At 46.1% G+C, this 22,197-nt stretch overlaps 1 long non-coding RNA gene across 1 annotated transcript in view; it reads left to right on the forward strand.

The window, feature by feature from the left end:
- The window catches only part of LOC127478958 (uncharacterized), a 160,366-nt gene that overhangs the window by 53,403 nt on the left and 84,766 nt on the right, over nucleotides 1-22,197 (forward strand). The window contains exon 3 of the long non-coding RNA XR_007907425.1: nucleotides 7,481-7,602. This is a non-coding gene — a long non-coding RNA (uncharacterized LOC127478958). The remainder of the gene's footprint in view (nucleotides 1-7,480; nucleotides 7,603-22,197) is intronic.

The following is a 22,197-nucleotide window of genomic DNA, read 5'->3' on the forward strand; positions in this document are numbered from 1 at the left end:
TGGGTGGAGTCCCAGACTTGGGCATTGGCTCTTATGCAGGGGTGGGTTATTGGCTCATTCTCCTGCCACTTGCAGAGTAACAAACTGCTGGATGAAATCAGTTTGTTGTGGTACAACATCCATCTGGGCAGAGGGAGAGGAGGGTTTTACCTCAGGCTTAGAGACAGCTCAGCTGTCTCACAGGAGGGACTGGAATATTCGGAATCTGTGTTTTGGCTGAGCTGGAAGGCAGGCCAGGCTACAAATGAAGGTTCTGTAAATCTAAATAGAGGAAAACTAGTGGGAGAAAAGGATTTGTAGGGCTCCAGGAGACATGGACTGTGATTTGAAGCACTGGCAGAGCTCTGGGTCCCCATATTCTGCCACGACTGCTTTTCTTTCTCAGCTTTTCCCTCCTAACTCTGTCACTGTCCCACTCCCTGGTGATTCTACAAAGCTCTGGATTTAGCTGAATTCAGTGCAGCAGAGTGAGTTGGATGGTTTGAGGCACAGTTTAATCCTTTGTTTCTGTAAGGTACTAACGAGCTGTTCCCAAATCCTCTGGTGCTGCTGCACAGTAATTTCTTGGCAACTTCTCTGCTGAAAGACAGAGCTCAGGTGATATAATTACATGTGATATAATTAACACCAGGCTAAGTGCTACTTAAGCACCTGGTATTGTTTATGTGATTCTGAGTTATGCAGACCTGACTGTTAATTTTACCATGAGTAAGCACACGTCACCATCATATTAGACCAGCAAACCTCACTGTGAGAAGGCCCCTAAATCTGCCTTCTTTAAATGATTTATTCTTCCTATCTTGGAACTTCATTGTTTTTCCCAACTTAGGACCTGAACTGATGAAAGTTTCATTTCAGCTACAGCTGTTGCTATTGTTACAGTTTTTAAAATTATATAAAGGTTGCTGAATGGTCATTCATGGAGGATGGAGGCTTAGTGTGAGCAGAAGAACGTGGTAAGGTGTCTGGCATTTGACATCTGCACCAGGCTTCAGGCTTTCTAGAGTTTTCCTCCTCTTTATAGATGTTCTCAGAAATGTTTGTCAAAGAATTCCACAGTCTGTCTTATGCTGTCTTGCCTTATTTTTTAATGGAAATCATTTGAGTAGTTCAACTGATTGGAAAGATGTTCTTAGTGGGACTAAACACTTGCTGGGGGAGTCAAAGGTGTGGGTCCTGCCAGTTCTGCTCTTGAGGGGGCTGTGAGGGGCTGAACAGGGGAACAAAGTGAAAAAGGGGAATTCATGGTCAGGATACTGTGGTTATTTAATAACTGTAGAAGTATTTTATACACCTTCTGACAGTTCACCCAGAGGTTTTTCTAAGCTCAGTGTTTGCTCAAGTTCTATTTGTAAGGAAAGTTAGAGAGCAAGTGGGAAAGAAATGAAGAACAAACTAGAAACTTATTTCAACATATTTAACTTGTTACTCGTTTCTTGATGTCCCCTACTGGAAAGGAAATAGGGGGAACCTTGGAAACCCAAGCATTTTTGGCTGTAGTTAAGTTAGGAGCACCCTGGTGAATTATTTTTCCCTTCTCCAGTCAGGGCTGTGGCTTGAACTGCAGATCAAAGAAGAGCAGCACTTTGGTTAATCTGGCATAAAAATCTACTTTACCCCAAAGAGACAAGAAGAAAAAGAAACTGTGGCCCAGGCTCCATGGCAACTGTGAGTTAGGTTGTTCAAATGCTTGGTAACTGTAACAGTTAAAAAAAATATAGTACCTGGGGAGATACATTGCTACCATCTTGGAGAGGACATTGCTTCCCAAGCCAGGGTTGTTTCCTGCTCTGCCAGGGAGTGTTTGTAGCTGTGTATGGATAAGCTTCTATCCTGTTTTCCTCACAGTATTGCCAAGGGTAAAAGGTGGCCAGTGATGTGACTGCAGGCCAACTTCAGAAAACGTGTGCTGAGGGGGCAAGGGGGGCTTTTCTCCTTTGAACCTGCTCTGCTTCCCATGGTACCTTCACATCCATGGAGCTGGGGAGATGTGAGCGGGCAGGGCACCCTCTGGGGGGGTTTGGGCACAGAGCAGACAGTGCCTGCCTGTGACACTGAGACAGAGCACTGTGTGAGGAGCAAATGCTGCCCTGGGACCTGTGTGGGGCTGTGGGTCCTGTGCTGTCAGACACAAACCCCACTGCAGGCTTTGATGGGGGACTGGAAAGCCGACCCAGGATTCCTGAGTCTCTATTCCTGGCGAATCCCATAAGTCTGCATCTTGCTCATCACACCAAAACCTTGACTGCCTGCTGCTGAGTGATCTGGGATTCTCAGGGTGTTGGTTCAGGCCAGCCCAAGCAGGGAATTTACCCAGAGTGTGGGTCTGTCTGGTCAGAGCACAGCTGCCACAGCCAGGGTCACAGCTGGGATGCTCCTGATTATTCCTCTGCCTTTCACCACACAGGTTTTTTACCTGCCTGGTGCAGTTACACCAATCACCCAGCCCTTGCTCAGCTTTTACCACAAAGTGATTATTTATCTGCAAGCCTAAGTGCTGAGGTTCCAAGCTGCTCCTTTTCAGAGCTGGACAAACACTTATAGGGCAGTAGAAATCCCTAGAATGATTTTATGGCCATTACTTTGGCCCTTGTGCTGCTCATGTCTGTGAGTGTGTGCTCAGGCTATCCTGTGGCAAAGGTCTCTAAAGTCCCTCTTTGAAGGGAATTCTCTTTCCTGCCTATGTAGCTGGATCATTTTATTGCTTAGTTCTCTTTTTAACTCGTGACATTAAGGTAATAACAAACCCAAATATTCTTGCCATCAGCAAAGCTGGTAACGTTTTGTTCTACCATCAAGTGGCCAGAGGAAAAAAGGAATGTCAGTCTTTTTATAACCACTGCTTATCCACTGCAAAAGAAGAATCATGTCCTGTTCACTTCTGGATGGAAATTAACACAGTTCCATTGATCTTTTTTCTTCATCCATGTCTTTGAACCTTCTCCTCATTCCTGGTGGTCTCTTGTCCATCTAAAGCTGTGTTACACTGAGGTGGCCAAAGCTGGATATCTTGGCTTAACTTGAGGCTTAACTACTGGGAAGATGACATTCCATTTTTCACCTGTCAGGACATTCTGGGATAAGATGTTTTCCTCCTCCTTCTCCTTGTTTTGGTGACATCAACTGGTAGATCAAAGTTCCATTTGCATTGCTGAAGCCCCTTCTGTGAATATTGCCGATAATTGTTTGTATCTGTTTGAATTTGTTTATTATAGATTGAATTTTTGCCTCTCTGTTTTGTTCCATCTGGACACAATTGATCTTTTCCCCAATTTATTGGGATTGTTGACTCCTGGTGACCTGGCAGGATGGTGGCAGTGTATCTCCAGGGGCTGTCCGTGCCAGTGAAGCTGGAGCTGCTGTGGTTCCCCTGGGGAGCTGCATGCGAGGAGTTTGACAGCAAATTGCTGTTAATTTAAGAGGATTTTCTAGATAGTTGTACACCAAATTGTGGTGATTTTAATCTACATTTGATTTCCCTTCTGTGCTCTGAAAACATTATGTGGGCAAGGATTAAAAGCACTGCTTTGTTACTTTACTTTTCAAGGCAAATCACCCTAATGCTTCCCCCTAATCACGGGGACTGTTACCCCATTAGATGCAACATAGTAAATGGAACATAATTTGTTCCTGGCCATTCTGTATTGACAGATTTTCATCATTCTACCCCCTCCCAGTTACTTGTAAAATGGTTGTTTAATTCATTTTTCTTTTTGCCTTTTCTACATGTTGTGGCTGAGTAACTTGTAGTTTGCCGAGTTGTGCTTTTAAAGATGGGTCCTTTGTTTGCCTTCTGCTTGTCCAGAACCTTCCAGAATTACATCAAAGCTAATACTAGTTATTCACAATTAACTATTACAGCTACTTTTGAACTCTTTAGGGCAGACTTTATCAGCCCTACGTGCTTGGTTGTGTTCCATTTAAGTAGCTCAGAGTGGCTTCAAATGTGGCTTCCACAGGGTCAGAATTTTTGGTGTTCTCTCCCTAGACCCCATTTTTACAGGAAGGTGCCTGCTGCCATTCTCAGCTCCTGGCTGTATGGGCATGTGCATAGAATCTGCTCCACAGCTTGGATAATTTATGATGTTTCCTTTTTTCTCTGGGGAAGGAGGATTTAGCACACAGCCCCAGTTGGGCTGTACTGACAGAAGTGTCATTTAACCTGCTTTGTCTTTGTTCTGGACTGTGTCTTTCTCTTGGTAGGAGAAATTACCTTGAGTCACCATTAATCTTTTAGTGAATTTGGAAGTGAAGAAGGCATCGATGACTTTCTTATTTTTTTCCTCTCTGCTTTTTATGTGTGGTGTGTGCAGTTTGTTTTGCAGTTCTGTCCCAAATTTTTTTTCCCTTCCTCATATGCTCTTCCTTGGTATAAACTTGTGTGTTGCTATTTCCATGTTAGTGGTTGTTTTTTTTTGATTAATTAACATCAGAACCATTCCATTCCATTTCCCTTCTGTCAGTTTGCTCCTGTACTCTTTGTATAGTCTATCCAGTAGGTTCCAGCTTTACATTGCTTCCCATTGGAAGTCTTTCCAAGAGACCAGTTCCCTCAGCTTGCTGGTATCTCCTGTTTGTAGTCCAGTGTCCAATCTTACCATTTCTCTTAGAGGTGATGATTCTCTGTCATCCAAGGGACCTTCTGGTTGCAGTTTTCAGCCAGTTCTCTCCTGGTAGGAAGGAAGATGTTGAAGGCAGCTGATGATGGGGTTCAGCTGATGGAGGTTCAGCTCCTCCACATTCTGCAATAAATGCTGTTCCTGCCACACTTTCAGAGTGGGCTGAACAGCCTGTGACTGGCAGTGGTGCTTTTCTTGTGGCTCAGCAGCTCGTTTTCCACGAGCTTTGGATGACTCCTGTTACTGTGTGGAAGTTTCGAACCGTGCCGTTCGCCTTTTCCTGCCTCCGACTAAACACAGTGTTTCGAATTCCCAGACACATCAAAACTCAACCTAAGTTGACAGTGGGAATCATATTTACAAAAGAAAAAAGTCTGCCTGAGCTGCCAAGTGCTGTTTTGGTCCCCCCATGTCTGTGATCTCTGCTGTTGGTGAACAAACTTGGGTTTGGATTCGTGTAAAACCCCCGAGAACGTGGTGTGTGACCTGAGCCTCTCAGCCCCAGGAGAGCAGGCAGGATTTGCTCTGTGAACAAAACTAGTCACTGTTCTGTGGGGTGAAGGGCTTTGCACATCCACTCAGAGAGCAGGAACAACAGCATATGAGTGACATGCCCAACTACACACAGCGTGTAACCAAAGAGCTGAACCAGGCAGTTCCCAAATGCTCGCCAGTCTGAACACAGGCAGGTAAAATCTCCAGCTAAAGGCACGGATTGAGGGCAGTGGGGCTGCTTTGATGCTCTGTGGAACAAAAAAGGGCTAAATTTGCAGCCATCCCTGAGGAGTTATCTGTGAGCGCTATCTGCAAATAATAATTTAATCAGCTTATTTGGCTGCCCGTGGTCACAAAGCTGTAATTGATTAAAAATGATCCTTGTTGTAACAAAATAAGGGCGCACGATAAAAAACGAGATTCTAAGGTGGTTCTAATGTGCCCTGCTCTGGCAATACGATAAGGAGCAATTCTGCAGAAAACCAAAGCATCTCACAGCAAAAGGTTTGGGGGCTGTTACAGAGAAGTCTTTTTTCAGACTTTAGAGTGGTTTAGACTGAATTTGGACTTCTTTTTTCTTTCTGTTTTTTTCTTCTTCTCTCTTTTCTTTCTTTCTTTTTTTTTTTTTTTTCTTTTCCTTTCAGTGTATTCATGTTTTCTCAGGAGCTGAATGGGGGAGAGGAACTTCTTTCAAAGGCTCCATGGCCCGTTTCCAATTCTGATAGATAAAGTCAACCCGCTTGGCCCCACCAAGAGGAAATAGGATGCTGCCCCTTTAAGCGGGCTGTAAGGAGTATGGAATTACGGCTAACTTGGTTTGGAGCCTTTGTGTAAGGCTTTCAGGAAGAGATAAACCATTAATCATGCACAATTACTCTGACCTTGCATGAACTAAAGCCTCTCTGAACACATAAGATTACGGTCCCCGGGGACCTTGAGACACCGACACGACCAGCTCGGGCCGAGGGCACGGAAACGGCTGCACAAAATGGCTGAAAGCTTGGCCTTCCCTGCCTTCCCTTCAACCAGAGCCTTGCTGCCCACCCAGGACAGGGATTCCTCTCTCCTGCAGTGCAAACAAAGGGGAAGGCCTTTCCCTTGTGCCAGGGTTGAAGGAATACGCTCACAGAACGGGAGTGGAAGGGATGGCGGCGCTTCAGAGAATAAATTACGTTTGGGGTTTGATCAGATGGCTTTTAAAACTTCCTGAGGTGGAGCATTCACACCTGTTTCTGCTGTCTCCCTCTGGGGGACCCTCTTGTTCTCTGGGGTTGCTACAACTCATAGTCCAAGTGTGGTCAGTGGCAGAGATTCTTAGGTAGCTCTGCAGTGCAATCCATTTTTGTTGGCATTACTGCTTTCCTGGTGACATCCTCACCTGTTCTAAATAGACTCTAGGTGATCGTTTTTCAGACCTTAGTCTTGTTTAGGATTTCTTTCACCTCTTAAACTCCTTAAACAACCACGTCTCACACGCCTGCTCTGATATACTTTGCCCTGTCTCTTCTTTTCCCCTCCTCCTGGCACTAGCAGCAACATGTAAAATAATGTTAATAATAATGATGATAAATAAGCAATTAAGTATTCACTCAGTAAGTAATTATTGATTCTAGCTTGTGATTTTTCAGAATTATGGTGAGCTAAAAGTGCACATGAACAGAAGCTCAGCTGACTGGCTCAGTGAAATGCAGTTCCTTGTTTGTTTGATCCCCACAGCTTCATTCACTTACCAGATTTATACTGCTGGAAATATTTGTTTACATATGGGATCGTTTGATGTTGTTATTTACTGAAGTGCAGCATCTGTTTTGAACTAATTTTACATTGCTATGACTGTCTTTTCTCCTTTCTCACAAAGGAGTAATTGTATGTGTGCATTTGGATCTGCACAGAGAGAAGGTTATGCTGATTTAACTTAGTTACAACAGTTAGTAAGTAGCACTTGCATGAGTAGTAGAAGATTTGTGTGTGAAGCCTTGCAGAGCACTTCTCCTAATAACCCCAGTTTACATCTTTAAATACCTTTTAAAAACAAGCGGTCTTTGTGTTTGAAAAACTGGAAAAAAGGTTTCTTTTTAGCATCTTGATTTTATGCCTGCCTGTGAGCCATCTCTATTATGAGGAAGGTTGACATGAACAGGAATTCTGCTGGTTTAGCCCATATTTTTCTGCAAAAAGATTCATATTTTTACCCAAGCCTTTCCCTGTGTACCTCTCAGTTGGCACAGGTTGCTGCCCCTTCCTTCACTCTATGTGTGACAAAGACTTGGAAAAACTAATCTTGCATGGACTGTACTAACCAGCATTTTAAGGTTCCAGTGATAGAATGTTCTTTCCACTGAAGCAGCGAATTTCTATTCTTTCAGAGCTGTGGTTTTAAGAAGATGGAGGTGGCTCATCCTGTGTTAAAGGGCTGGACAGGGGATTCCAAACCAAAACACGTGCCCAGTTCTGACCAGCGCCTCTGTGCTGCTCTGGAAGAGGATGGGTAAGTCCAAAAGCAATAAATATGCTTTTCATAGACTGAATGTTGCAAAGAAGGTGTATTAGGAACCTCTTTAAAAGGGATTTAGAAGGTAGAACCACGACATCACAGTTGGAAGGGACCCACAAGGACCATTGAAATCCACAGGTACAGGGCTAAGGAATTATTTTAACAGGGCAGGTCTCTGGCAGGAATGTCAGACCTGTTGCATCAGGTCATCAGTCACTCTTGAGCTACTGAAGGCAAGAAAAATGCTTTTATAAGGAAAATTTCTCTAGATTGTTTGCTGCAAACCTTCTGCACAGTGTTCCTGAGCTGTGGTCATAGTCACTGTTATAGACTGGGGATGGTAAGAGCTGATTTGGGGTTCTGTCAGAAGGGTATTAAAAGGCTCCCTGTGCCACAAGGCATTGAGGATGAGAGCCTGGTTTGAGGGAGCTGTCCAGTACTAGCTGGAGAAGACAGACACTGTGCTGCTCTTCTCCCTGGATATTTTATTGAGTTCTTTCCTCCCTCTCTTTTACATTTTCCCCTAACACATTCTAGAAGTACTGCCAATGGCTAAAGGGCTGTTGGCTCTAAGAAATATTCAGAGAAAGTAAACTCAATGAGAAAAACAAAATGAAAAAACCCTCCCAGGCAAACTGAAGTGGAGATTTAATGAAGAGCATAGAAATGAACAGAAGGAGGGGGGAGCATCTAAGGGGAAAAATACCATTTAGCTGCCATCAGCCAAAATATAACAGCCTGTAAGGGCAAGTTGATTTTGTCATCACTAAAGCCAGATGTTTCTGAACGTTGCACTTGCTTCAGGAAAAGAGATACTGGCAACAGAAAAGCCAGATGTGACTGACTGGGTGAGCCAGTTGGGAATAGGTGGGCATAGGATGTGGTTGATCCATGAGCACATGGAGAGTGCAAACTGAGACTGCATGTCTGGCTCAGGGCAGTCTGCATGTCAGCCCTGACACACTGCTTTTGGTAATGCTGGGTTTGCAAATGGGGAAGGAGGATTCCTTTCCCTGCAGGAGTTTTGAGCAGTCCGTGTTTTGCAGGATTTCAGGCCCCCTGAAGGTGTTGGTCCCTTGTGGTGTTGGATGTGTTAACCAGTGGAATTGTCTCTGGCTGAAGGGTGGTGCTAAGGCACAGACTTGCCCTGATTGTGGTGCTGGGGGGCCACAACTGCCCAGGGCACTCTTGGGCAACTTGGATGCACAGCCAGTGCTCAGAGAAGCATGGAATCTTAACCCTGCTCCTCTTTTAGGAATGGGCTGTGGAGGGGATGGGAATTAGCTGTGAGGGGGAAAAAGCAGGAGCTTGGTATTAGGAGGGGATGAGGGGGGCCTGTGCTGAACCACATTTCACTGCTTCAAAAAAAAGGTGGATTCTCATCTGATGTAGCCCAGCTCCAGTCAGGAGTGAAGCAGCTGAAGTTGATGTCAGGGTTGAATCAAAATCAAGCCTGAAGGGAGCAATATCATTCCCACGTTGTTTTTCTGCTCTGTTTTTAGTCCTGTTGCACCTCATTGTGACCAAAGATGTGGAAAGCTCCATTGTAAGAGGGTTTAAGAATGGATCAGTTTGCCATTTGAAGGGAGAAGCCCACTGCTTTGTGGTTGCAGTGCTGTATCTACACTGCAGTGCTGTCAGTACAGCTGGGGAGCTGTTCCTGAGGCAGCTGTTAACAAGCTTTGGTACTGTTTGTGCTGCCAGAACCATAATATAATCCTTATAGGCCTGCAGCTTCATCCTCTCCAAAAATATTACAGACTCTGCCTCTCCCTCTTGCCATACTGCAAGGACCACTGCTGCTCACTCCCCTAAAACCACCTCAGCCACGTGTAATCAACCTATTCATCCTTTGGACTGAAAAGTGGGGATATTTTCTTTAGTTTTAGATTTGATTTTTTCAAAAATCTGAAAACCCGATCAAACAGATCCTGCAGCTCCTGAACCCATCCTGCTTTTGCCATTCCCCATTTGAAATCTGAATTGTTTGTGTGGGTCAGGGGGATAAAAATGAGGAGAGAGGCACACTCAGGCAGCACAGATCTGTGTAGCTTCCCTGCTGCTGCCAGCCCAGGTGACTCAGACCAGTGGAAGAGCTGGCTGAGGGCTGTTCCACACTAATAGGGAAGAGAGAACTCGAGGGGTTAAAGGCAAGAGCATCCCTTTTATAATTAGGACAGATCAGAAGTGGAGCAAAATGTTCTTGCAGCTGAATCAGCTGCCCTCTAACCAGCCTGGAGTCTGGAGCTGGGGCCTGATGGACACTTGTACAGAATGCAATTTAATCTGTAATGGCTGAGGAGGACTCCTCAAAGTCTGCGGCAAATGGCAATTATTGTCCCTTTTTGTCACATCCCCCCCAACCAAAACAAAAAAAAAGCGGAAAATTAATGAAAATAACAACAGGGAAGCATCCTAACTAGCATGCCCTGCCTCCCCCTTTCTCTTTAAAAATCTTCTGCAATGTAGTGCCTGAAATGAGCTGCCCAGTATAATAAAATCTCTGGAGCACCAATGTGAAAGCAGAATTCCTCCCCCACACACATGCACACACCCCCTTCTCCCTAATGAGCAGGGAGACGCCAGCTCGGGGCTGCAGCCAGTGTTAAATTAGCAGAGAAGGCCATCGAAGTGGGCTGACTCCAGCCTAAACTGCCTTAAGTGTCTGTTTATTAAATCACACCAGCGCTTAGAGTCTGCCCTGCTGCCACATCAGAGCTGTCTGCACACAGACAAACCCGGGGCAGTCCCGGGGGATCCTGGGGGTAATAAAGGCAGGGAGAGGGAGGAGGGAGCAGCCCCTCACCAACAGCCCCTCGTTAGGCTCCGTCGGGTGTCATTCTTCAAGAGCAGGAAAACCTCTGTTTAGGGTCTCTGTTTGCATTTCTGACATTGGTACCTGGACCTCTTGAAGCTGTGAAGTTGTCTTCCTCTCTCCTTGGTGCACAGCAAGTCATGGCAGGCATTTGCTTGCCAAACTGGTGTGTGTGAGCCTTGGAGAGCAGCTTCCCTGGGCCAGCTCCTACTGGGAAGTGTGGCCTGCAGTTTAAACTCCCCTGAGCTGCAGTGTGAGCAGGTTGGCAATGCCTCACGATTTTCTATCAGAATTCCCTGGTGTCAGTCTACCTAAGGCTTTGGAAATAGAAAAATCCACTGTTCAAGCCTCAAACCATCATATTAAGGCAGGGGAAAAAATCAAAATGCTTCTGTATCTTTGCACGGTGGGAGGTGCAGTGAGGGTTTGATTCTGGAGGGGATTTCAGCATTGACTGCAAAGCACTAATACTGCATAGTCTGCAGTTAGGGCAGGCAGGAGAGAGATATCCCAGCTGTAAACCTTGTTCTGTCAATCAGGAGACATCACCACTATAGCTGCTACTTCTGAAACAAGCTGCTCACCAACAGCTCTACTACTGCCTCTTTTTTCCCAAGGAATAGTTTTTAAATACACTTGGAACCAGAGCTGCTGGTTTGTGACCCCTACTGCTTATTTTCCCCATGGGTCTGTCTTGCTCTCTACCCTACACTTCCAAGGCAAGTCTTCTTTCTGCATAAATCCATGGAGAGGAGTCTTGGGGAGAAGTGGGATAACCTTTCCACCCCATAAGGAAGCCTAGAATGAAGTTTTGGAAAAGTGTCTGAAACAGTCCAAGTTTGTTCTTGTGAATTCCATGGGTTAGCTGAACAGCTCTTAGATTTGCCATCCTTCCACTTAGCCCTGATCTTTCCCTGCAATAAGATTTTTAACCTTCAAACAAGTTTCCCCCCGTGTGTTGTCAGGTCAGGAAGCTGGGTGTACAACATGCAGCTCCAGTTGTGTTCATTTTAACAAACTGGTGATACTTCCATGCTTGTGCTCCCTGCTCAGCCTGCAGGTTTATGTCTTCCATGAGGGGTTTTTGCTGCTCCTAGGCTTCCATTGTGCAGCCCAGATGGCCATCCTGTGGAAGCAGGTTAGGAGTCGTGGTCAGGCATCCTTCTGTGAGGTGGCCCGTTGACACTGGAGAAGAGCAGCGGTCGTTGAGCTAATTTGTATGAGGAAGGAGCCATGTAAAGTTTAATATGAAGTGGTTGGTTTAGCTGGCAGAAAGGGAGAGGTGGGCTGTTTTCCATTTCCCTTCAAAATGTCAAACACTAATAGTCTCTTCCGCTCATCCCGAGATTGCCAAATAATTGACTCCCGCCTACAGCAAAAACCTCCCCGATCCACAGGGCAGGAAGCTGATGACAGCAATTGCCTGAACGTGTCCAAATTAGCCAACCCCTTGCAACCCCAGCAGGGTCAGCAGTGGCAGCCCAGAGGTCGTGGGGCAGCAGGAGATGGAGGCTGAAGATTGCCCTGCTTCCTCTGCCCTCTCATGCCTCCAGGACATAGCAAGGACATGAGGGATTCCCAGCCGGAGCAGCCGGCACCTGAACTGCATGTCCAACAGAGAGGTGTTTATTCAGAAGATCTGCTCTGAGTTAGCCAAAACGGGGCTTTGGGGGAGAGCAGGGGAAGTGCCTGGCCCTGGAAGAGGCAGCAGAGCACGTGTGTGGGGGGGATGACCCGGTGTCACACAGCCCCTGCCGTGTTTTCTCCAGGGTTTCCTTGCTTTGCTGCACGGGACTGACCTGTTTACAACTCGCTGGGGTCCGGCCCGGTGCTGGATTGTTTTTTCTGTGCCTTCATTTGCTCTTCTGCAGCTGTGCAAGCGACTGCAGGAAAACTCAGGGACAGAGAGAGACACACACAGGGAGAGAAGCCAGAGAAGGGTGTCCACCAAACTGTTCCTGAGTTGGGAGCCTCATCAACACATCCAGTGAGGTGTGCTGGGCTGTTTGCTTTTACAGAGTGGTGGAAATGAAGCAGCAAAGAACCTCTGGCCCCGTTCCCCTCTCTCCTGTCTTTGAAAGGACTGCAGTGTGCCTGTGACTTCCTGAAAGCACCTCAAGCATCCAAGTGTTGTGGCCTTTTCATAAGATTATTTTAGGACTCGGAGAGAGGACAGAGGGAGAGAGAGGGAAGCATTGTCTCAGAGCTGCCAAGCAATGCCTCTGTTGTTACAGGCAGGATGAGAAAGTTTTAAGAGCGGGCTCTTTGTGTGCTAGGCTGTATTCCTGCGTGTGTTTCCTTCCCAAAGCCGAGGAGCTGGGGCTGGGGAGCCTGCCCTGACAGCTCCCTGAGTGTGCTGCTGCAGGTCAGGACCTCTGCCCAGGGAGGGAGCACTGCCCGTGGGCCTCCCACGTCTGCGCACGGAAAGCCTGGCTGGGCGCTCTGTCACACGCTGACAAAGGTCACTCTTACATCCCGTCTTCTGAAAGGTCACAGCATGACCCCAGGTGCAGGAGAAGAGGAGGAGGGAGAAGGCAGCTTTCTTCCTTATTTTTATTTGTCTTTAATTCGTTACTTCTGCCTGAAAAGATATACTTTGCCTTTGCTCTTGTGCTGCCCCCTCTCTCGACCCACACTGGCACCTTCTCTTCCTAAATGCTACTGCATAAGCCTTCCCTTTAGAGGTTTCACTGGCTGGGTACTGGATTTTCTCCTCTTTCTCCACTCTGTTCTCTCTGCAGAGCTGTAGCTGTTACCCCTCAATGAATAAGCAAACACTTCCAACCTTGCTGTGCCCTCCAGATGTAAAACTGAGCACAGTTTGCCACCACAGCTTTTGTAAGATGCACACAAACTACTCACTACACAGGTAGTTTTTCCCCCAAGGGCTGGGAAGGGGGGAAAGTAACAATCCTTTTCTGACTTATCCTGCTGTATTGTGGTAAATGGATACATCTCCTGACGGGAAAACTCCCTTCCCTTGCTCCTTTCTGTCAGTGAGACAGGGAGGGGGGGTGAGGGCCAGATCCTCAGGTGTCACACCCTGTGCTGCAGAGTTGTTTCCCAAACTAGGATTTACTGAACCAGCCAGAGGATGACAATAATTTGCTTTTCTTGACTTAAAGAAGGCCCAGTGCTCAACGAGACATTTATGTTCAACCACCCATATGGCTTCAATTCAGAACTGATGTCTTTCACTGCTGGATCATCCTCCCAGTGTGATTTGAAGTTTTTTCTTGTCACAGAAATTGCAGCAGCAATAGAATTATTTTCTGCATTTCAGGTGCTGTTGGCAGGGATAAATACAGGAGGTTTCTCTGTCTGCTCATTTTAATAATTCTTTTCCTAAGGACTGGACTGTGTCCCCAAAGACAGAGGTGCTGGATGTGATTCTCTGTGAGGGTGGTGGAAACATAGGAGATGAAGTTTTAGAGACACAGTTGACTTTGTGAGGGTGATAACTTGATACAAGTCATTTGCAGCATTCACTCTCCACACAGAATTTCCTTAAGATGTTTAAGTAGAGATATAAAGAGTTAGAAACAAGGAAGAGTCACTTTTCAGAGAACTGACTGTAACTATTGTGTAGGAGACAGCCTGTCCTTGGCTGGTCTTTGGAAAACAGATAACCAAGTTTTCCCTTTGCAATAAAATGTAGTCATGTACATCTATCTTAGATACCTGCAAGGGCTCTTACTGCTCACATTGTTGGGTCATGTCTCACAGTATGTTTTTTAGGACAGTGTTCCTTTAATAGAGGTACTTGCTGTGAGCCCAAAATAAATAAGTAGCCAAAGACTGTCTTACTTTCAGTAGTGTAAATACCTTAAAAAAATCCACATCTAATTCCCAGGATCTCAGAGGAAATTCATGCAGCTTGCAGACTGCCCACCAGGCCAGTCTACCTGTTCCTGACCTTTAACTAACCAGATCGATAGAATTCTTGTATATTGGCCAGACCACAGGAAAGTCAAAATCTGTGGAGAAGCAGTGAGTTGTATAAGGTCAAAAACCAGGTCATGGTCGAGCTGGGAATGCTGATGAACTAGGCTACCTGTTGAGGAAAGAAAGGAGGAAACAGCCATGAGATGAAGAGTACCCAAAGGTGGTTTTCCAGGTTCCCAGTGAGAAAGGAGACTGTTCCACTAATTGGGTCTTAAAAGGTCTTTTCTATTCTGTTTAAATTCTTATAATATGCCCCTCACCAAGATGTGAGAGTGTCTGTCTAAGGATGTCTCTCTTTTCATCCTTTTCAGCTGTGTTTGTTTTCCTCTCTCCCCTTACCCATTCTTTGCAAGTTCATGAAGAGCATTCAGACCCCACGAGGGGGTCTCTACAGATCCCCTAAGAAGATTAAGCTCTCTGAATATTTCATGCCCCTGATTGACAGTTCTTGAGGACCTCTTGTAAGCCTGGCGCCCGTATTCTTGTTCAAAAAAAAAAGAGAGAGGGAGAGGGAGACAAGAAAATCACATCCACAGAAAAAAAATTGATCCTATGGGCCCGACCTCTGCTGACAGAAGGCACTTCACGGAGGCAGCTCCTCCCGGACATCTCCCCCTCCTTCCCCTCCCCACCAGTGAAATAAAAGGAAAGTAATGGGATTTTAAGAGGCAAGGAGCAGCCAGAGGAGGAGGTGGCTGTGCCCCCTCCGCCGTGATTTGGCTCATGGCCCCTCAAGAGCCATTGTGCCTCGGTCCCTGACTCATTCTGCGCCGTGCCTGCCCTTCCCTAACGAGCTGGCCCTCATTAGGGCCGAGCTGGGAGCCAGCCCTGCGCTCTCCGTTCCGCCCCATTAAGGGTTTGCCCCTGGTTGACAGCGGGGAAAGGGAGCCGGCGACCTGTAAATCCTCATCAGGCTGTTCAGAGCCTCCCTTCCCCCTTAATCACCCCGCAATAGGCAGCTGAGAAGTTTCTCCTTTATTTAGAGAGGCAGGGCCGAGGAGATCCACTCAGGGGCTGGGTTTAGGAGACATTCCTTGGTGGAAGCAGGAGGCTGAGGATGAGGGGGAGGAAGGCAGGAACAAGCAGCTCCAAGCCCTTCTTGCAGCTGGAGCACAGGGAGATCATTTGCTGCTGTGTTTGCTGCAGATACCAGTGTCACACTGCAATGTCCCATGTGCTTCTGAGCTGGTGCTGGGGCAGTAAGTGGGGTGCACAGAGTCTGTTCTTGTAGCCAGGTGACATTTAGTGTGGGAGCTGTTAAACTTACCTGAGAATTGTAAATCTCACTAGGGATAGTAGCTGTAACTACAGAAACACTGACTGAAAGGCCCCCATGCAGCCAACTGCTGTCTGTTGGCTCCAGAGGGTCACTTGGGGTTCTCAGGATCTGCCTCTCCTGGATAAGCCGCTTTTGGGGCTTGTTTGAGATATAGGTGTAGATCTCTTGGTGTGGCTTATCCAAACTTGGGCTCATAGGCCTTTTCTTCAGCTCATTTTCAGACCAAAGAGGAGCAACTTAGAGGAGGATGCTGCCAGGGCACGCTGCAGTTCTGCCAACAAGCGTGTGACAGGAGAGAGAGGAGAGGGAGCTCAGCCCTTCTCATGTTGAAAGAGCTGGGAACAGCCATGGTTTTGACTTCCCCTGTTTTCTGAGAGTAAATTAAGGTCATAATTCAGAGCTTTGTTTGGAGCTGCTCCTGAGGCAGAACAGGCTGGGTAGGGGAGGAGTGAGAGAGCCATGTCAGTACTGAACACAGTTCCCCACAGTGCTTGGTGAGAGCAACATCTTTTCATGGCTTCAGCACATCTGCACCTCTCAGAGTGAGGGCTCCTTGCCTTCTTTGAACTCTGCAGTGGTTGTGGTTATTGCTCTCTTATTCCAGATTGAAAATTTATTTCTGTGATGTTGTTTACAAGCTGTTTTTGAGCCCAGAGCATGCAGAGGGAAGGACATACCCACTGCTCTGAAACAGGGATCTGTTGGCTGTTACTGTGAAGGAAACCATTAATCTATGGGAACACTGACTTTGTCCAAGATCCCTGTTTTACTTATCCCTCAGTGGGCTTGTAGAAGTCCAGAACTAACCAAAGAGCAGGGAGTATCAGTCATCTCAGATCACTGACAGGTTTAGTCAAACAGACAGGACCTGCCTAAACACCTTACAGAATTTTACCCAGGCATTTCAGGCAGGGAGCAGTCGAGTTTAGGCCACAGCAAGTCAACCTTCTGCTTTACTCCTTGTAGTGCAGGGATGGCTAGTGAGGAATCCCTGAAGTCCTGCATTCCCCATGGTGTTCACTCATCAAGAAAGGCAGATGCTCTTTGAGATACATGTAGGATGCTACATGTCAAAAGCATAGACAATTTTATAAAGCATCTGTTGAGCCAGCAAGTTATCCAGTAAGATAACCTTTTTAAAGTCAAGTATTATTTTTAACAACTGACTGATGTCCTGTTTCTTTGCAGTACCACCTTGGTGGAATGCCAGTGCCATTCCTCAGTAGCACTTATCCTGCCAGTGTTCTCTGGATGGGGTGTGCAGCTGATCTTGCAGCTCATTATTTTGGTTTGGGGGCAAAAGCAGAGCACTTGGGTGTTGATAACCATCATAGAAAAGATTTGTATGCAAATAGAATCAAAGAAAGTGTAAGCTTTTGATTAGTCTCTCGCCACTGGTATTAAACTTTATAAAGGCTCGATTGTTAGGGCACAATCTTGTCACCCTCAGTCTAGTCCTTGTCATTTGTCACTCCTGGCACTGCCAGGTGGAGTTCAGGGTCCCACCCTGTGCCCTGCCTGTGTGCTGGGAATGCTGGGCAGACAGCAAACCATTCCAGGACTGTGCCAGGTGCTTGGAGGAACTTAATCCTCTCCCACTGAAATGAAATGATGGGACATGGACTAGACTTTAATCTTAACTGTAGCCACTGATATGAAGTGGAAAAAACTAGGCAGACTTCCTGGTCAGGAAGAATGAATCCTAGGTCTGGGAACTTTTTTCCTAAGTTTTGAAAGAGGAAGAACCATACCCCCAGTTTTCCTGTAGTGGGTACAGTCTCTACAGACAAACCCCTAGATCTGAGGTCAGGTTTAATCCAGGTCTGCAGTACAAGGATTTTTCTGTCTGGTTCCTTAAAAGCCCTTCCTCTACTCAGCTGCTTTGTCAGGCTGAGCAGAGCAGCTGAGAATGACAGAGCCTGGAGACAAAGCTGCCCCTGAGTCATTCCCAGCTCTGCCATGGTTTGCCCAGTCTCTCTCATGGACACAGAGAAGGAGCTTTTCAAAAGTGACTGAATGCCTACCATCCTCTCATCACTCCTCTTTCAATTCCAGATGAGCACCAAATAAAGCAGGGGAGGCTGAAGGTCATTTTCTTGATGGCAATCTACTGGCAGATTTGTGCTTCTCATCAACCACACTATTTCATCTGTAAAAAGAGATATTTTTTGCTGTTGGAAGGAGTCTGCTCTCGTTTGGGACTGATGGGGTGTATTCAATGCCCAGCTTTCAGGTATCTCCCTGCACTGATAAGAGTAGGAGGCTCTTCACATGTGCTGCTCTCCTGCTCTGAGTGCTCTGGAGAAGCCTGTTTGCCTCCCTCTTCTGTCTGCACAGAGACTTGAGGGAGAAATCCTTTCCTTGACTTAGATAACTGGGGTATAAATAAGCAGGCAGTGAAAACATCCCTCAGTTCTACAAACTCCTTTGCTTCAGGAGGACTCCAAAGGTCCTCATGTGCTGGGGTGCTGCAATGGTCAAGAAAGTTCTGTGTCTTTTTCCAGGAGCAATTTCTACCTCTTATATTAAGCACAGTGCTATATACAGCTTATTGATAATATCACATTTTTCTGGTCTGGGCTTTGCACAGAAAAATATTTACAAAGACCTGCCTCATCTTCTGTTTCTGGACACCTGATATGGTTCAACATATTGCTCTGCACAGCATCCCGAGCTCCCTACAGGATTGGGGAATAATACAAGTTGGAAGGGACTTTTGGAGGTCATATATCCAAGCACTGCTCAGAGAAGAGGGGAACAGCACTTCAGAATCCTGCTATCTACCCATACAACTCTCTCTTCCCATCAGGGTTTCCAGCAGTCAGAATTGCTGCATCCTGCCAGCCCTCCCTGCTGGAGGGGGTTTCTGAGCTGAATGTGGCCAAAGGAGGCTGTGTGACCTCTGTGGGACAGAGCTGGGCTGGGTTTGCTGGGGGGGTGTCTCAAAATTCAAATTCATGTCACCCATCCAAGTGGAAAACTGCACAAAGCTGCAGTGCTGTGTGTGTTTAAAAATGATTATCACAGTAACAGAAAGCTAAGGGTTTTCATAAGGTAATGGAAAATCTAGGTTCCCTTTTGGAATGCTTATCCAGGTTCAAAACCAGAGTGGAATTTGTACTTGTTTTTTAGGGTTCTGGAATTTCTGGATAACTTTTTCCATTTTAATTTGTGGTTGGGAATAGAACCAGAAAGACCAAGATACCTCACAATTTATTCAAGCTTTTGGAGTTGTGAGCAGAAGTAAAAATGTCCTAGAAATCTCACACAAGCTCCCAATTTCCTCAAAGGTCTGGAGCCCAGTCTGGCAGAGTTGGGAAGCTCCAAAGAGATCTGTGTGAGTGGGGCCCTGTAAAGGCAGGATCAGGGGCTTTAATACTTTCTCCCCATCAGGTTGCACTTGTTGTTCCACGGGGTCCAAGCAGGTTGGGAGAATCACTGCCTTCACCTTCCCTCACACAAGAGATTTTTCACTGAATGTTGTCACAGGTCTTTGGGGGAGTGAAGATATCACCAGAGAGAAACAGTGGCCTTTTCATCCAAAACTGAGTTTTTTCTATAAGAAAAGGGATCACAATTATATTTGCAGGGGCTGCATTTTGCCTCTTTGCTTATTCATAAGCTAGCTAAAATCTGAAGCTGAAATCCATAGACATTTTTTTTTGGGTAGAGAGAGAGAGATTCTTCTTAAATCTATTTTGCCAGTAGTGAGAGCTGTACATGTGCTGTGACCCAACGTGCTGCCCAGTGGAGGTGTTTGGAAGCACGTGGGGAGGAAGGAGTTAAGGATTCTGCTCCATGAGCCATCCACAGCAGGGAATGACCCAGTTTAAAAGGGTTAACAGTATTTGGTTTTTCAGAACTATTTGTTATATCAAGTTAGTGCAGCAGAGGTCACACAGGTCACTGTGCCTCCCCCTTCCCTTTCCATCCCCAGCCCCTGCTCCACTCCTTGTTTCTCCTCTAATCTGATGACCTCAGACACAGCTCTTTCCTTATGATGTTCTTGACAGCATCTTCAGACAATGTGCAGCTCGACGCCAGTTGTCTCTCCCCTTTTCTCCTGTCCCTCAGGAGAAAACCTGGGATGCTAAAAGGCACTTTGTGCAGTGGGGAAAAAGCCTCAGCAATTTGTTCTGTGGTTTTTGGACAAGAGCAGCTCGGAAAACAGTTCTCCCTGTATGTGACTGTACACATGGCTGGCTTTCCTCCCCGTGTGTGTATTTGTCTCTTTCTGCTTTGGTTTTTGTTTTGTGTTTGATGGTTTGGTTTGGGTGTTTTGTTGTTTATTTTGTGCGTGAGTGTGATTAAATCCTCATTTATTTGTTGTGCCTTCTGGTCTCTTCCATCACGATTGCTGAGTGTATCTTGCTGAACTTCTGAGCAGATGCTTTTTTGGGAGTACAAGTTAACACGTTACTGTGTTTGCAAATGGGAATGGGAAGGTTTGGCTGGAATTTGCCCATGGGTTTAGTAACCAAATGAGGTCAGATTTGCCATTGTAACTGTGAGAGTTGAGTACAGAAAACCTTGCTGAGAGGGTTCCCCTCTGTCACCTTCTGCCAACTGAAGCTTGTCTTAGATTTTGGTCAGTGTATTTTTATGGCCTATTTTCAAAGGTACTGAAGGTCCACTGAGAAGGAGAACCTCAGGTGCTTGGTGTCCTTTGAAAATCAGACTAGAATCAGGTGATAACCATTATACTTCTATATTTTTTCATCTTACCAGCATCACTGTGTTAACTTTGTCATACCATCCGTGAGGAATAGGATATAAAACACCCTATCTGATATGAAACAGGGAAAAGTCTCATTTTCCTGCTTCCTCAGCTGCTTGTTGCTGTTTCTCATTTTCCTCCACCTGTGCCCTCCATCCAATCAGCTGGTTTTTTTAAAAAGAATTTTTTAAAGAATGTTCCTTGCTTCTTATTTTATTCTCTTGCTCAATATGCAGCCAGAGCTTGAGGAGTTCCACATGCTCTTGGGGGTCAGCTCAGTAAGGGTGGAATGGACTGTTTTTCTTCCTCTGCTGTGGTTGGACTGGTCTCTGAGGAATGTGCTTTGCTTTCCTTAGGATGGGGTACTCTAGTCCTGGATGTCCTTAATCTCCTGAGGGAAGTGAATGGCCACCAACAAGCAACTGCTGGTGATGGTAAAGCTGTTCCTTGCAGCCTTCCCAGAGCTGGGGAGCTGCCAGACCTCAGTGTTTCTAACAGATCTGAGGGATCAGTGAGAAAAAATGCCTGTGCATGTTTGCTTGAATTGAAAAGCAAATTGCAACTCAAGAGTGTGTGTGTGGCTTGCCTTTGCTTTGTGGTCATGTTCAAGTACATAAGGGCTATTAGTGTGAATGTTAATTAGAAAGCAAAGTTTAAGGCTGTGTCTTCTCTTAGAACTTTTTTGTACTGCAGAAAGAAATCCAAGATTTTTAGTTCAGTCACCACAAATTGATGTATCTGGAGAGCAGACTATATTCAAAGTTTCATGTAACTGGCAAAAGCAAGGTTCAATTAATACATTTTATTGTCAGCTTTTCCAATTCACAACTTGCCTCTCTGTTGACATCACAAAGTCCCCTTCCCAGAGCAGTGACACTGGTGTAGCAAAGGAAATGGTTATTTTGAGTTGCATTGCTTTGCTGGAGGAGCCATAAAAAATGTTGGCTAATGACCTTCTTCAGCTGAGCAACTGCTGAACCTATTGGAAGAAAACATGCTGAAGTTTCACCTTTTCTAACCTTGGGTGGAACATTCCTGATGTTTCCATTACCCAGGGTAGTGCAGCTCTCGAAGCCAGTAACTCTTATGTTTCAGAGCTTTGCTCTGGACTCTCTGGGAGGGTTCCAAATCTTTGCTCCAGCACCTGCCCAGATGCTTCAGGATTTCTAGAGAGTCATGGACTTGCTGTGTCATTTATTATGCAGTTCTCTCTGCATCTCACCATTGGCCTCAGGACCAAGGATTTTTGGAAGCACAAATGTGATGGAGAAAAGGAGTATCTGGAGGCATGAAACACTTTCAAGTGTTGTGGGTTTTTTTGTTGTTTTGTTGGAGTTTTGTCCTTAAAGAAAAAGGCAGGACCCTCGCCTGTCATTGCAGCATTTGTCCTACCCCCCAAGCCATCCAGGCTGAAGGACACTATTGTAACAGGGACATTCCAAGGAAGGAAGATGTCCAGTTTGTGCAGCGGGGGTGGGAGAGCATCAAAACAGGAATGGGAATTGGCAGCAGGAGCTCGGAAAGGCCAGAAGTTTCCAGCTCCGAAAGACAGCGGGAGAGGAAGTCAGTGAGTGCAAAAGGATTCCCTCTCTCCCCACCTCTCAGCCCCCACCCTCTGTCCTTCCTCCACACCCCACCCGGGGAGATGGGAGAAGAAACTTGGCAAGCCATCTTGTCGCCAATCAATCTGTGGTGTAACAATTAGCACTTAAGCAGCACTCACGCTAAACACCGGCTCAGAAAACACTTAAAAAGGAAAAGAAAAAACACACACACACACACCAAAAACGCAACAAACCAACAAACCCCAAACCCCAACACAACAACAAGAGG

Source organism: Manacus candei, unplaced genomic scaffold (assembly GCF_025592945.1).
Source record: "Manacus candei isolate 608988 ecotype Guabito, Panama unplaced genomic scaffold, ASM2559294v1 h1tg000064l, whole genome shotgun sequence".
Classification (NCBI taxonomy): Eukaryota; Metazoa; Chordata; class Aves; order Passeriformes; family Pipridae; genus Manacus; species Manacus candei.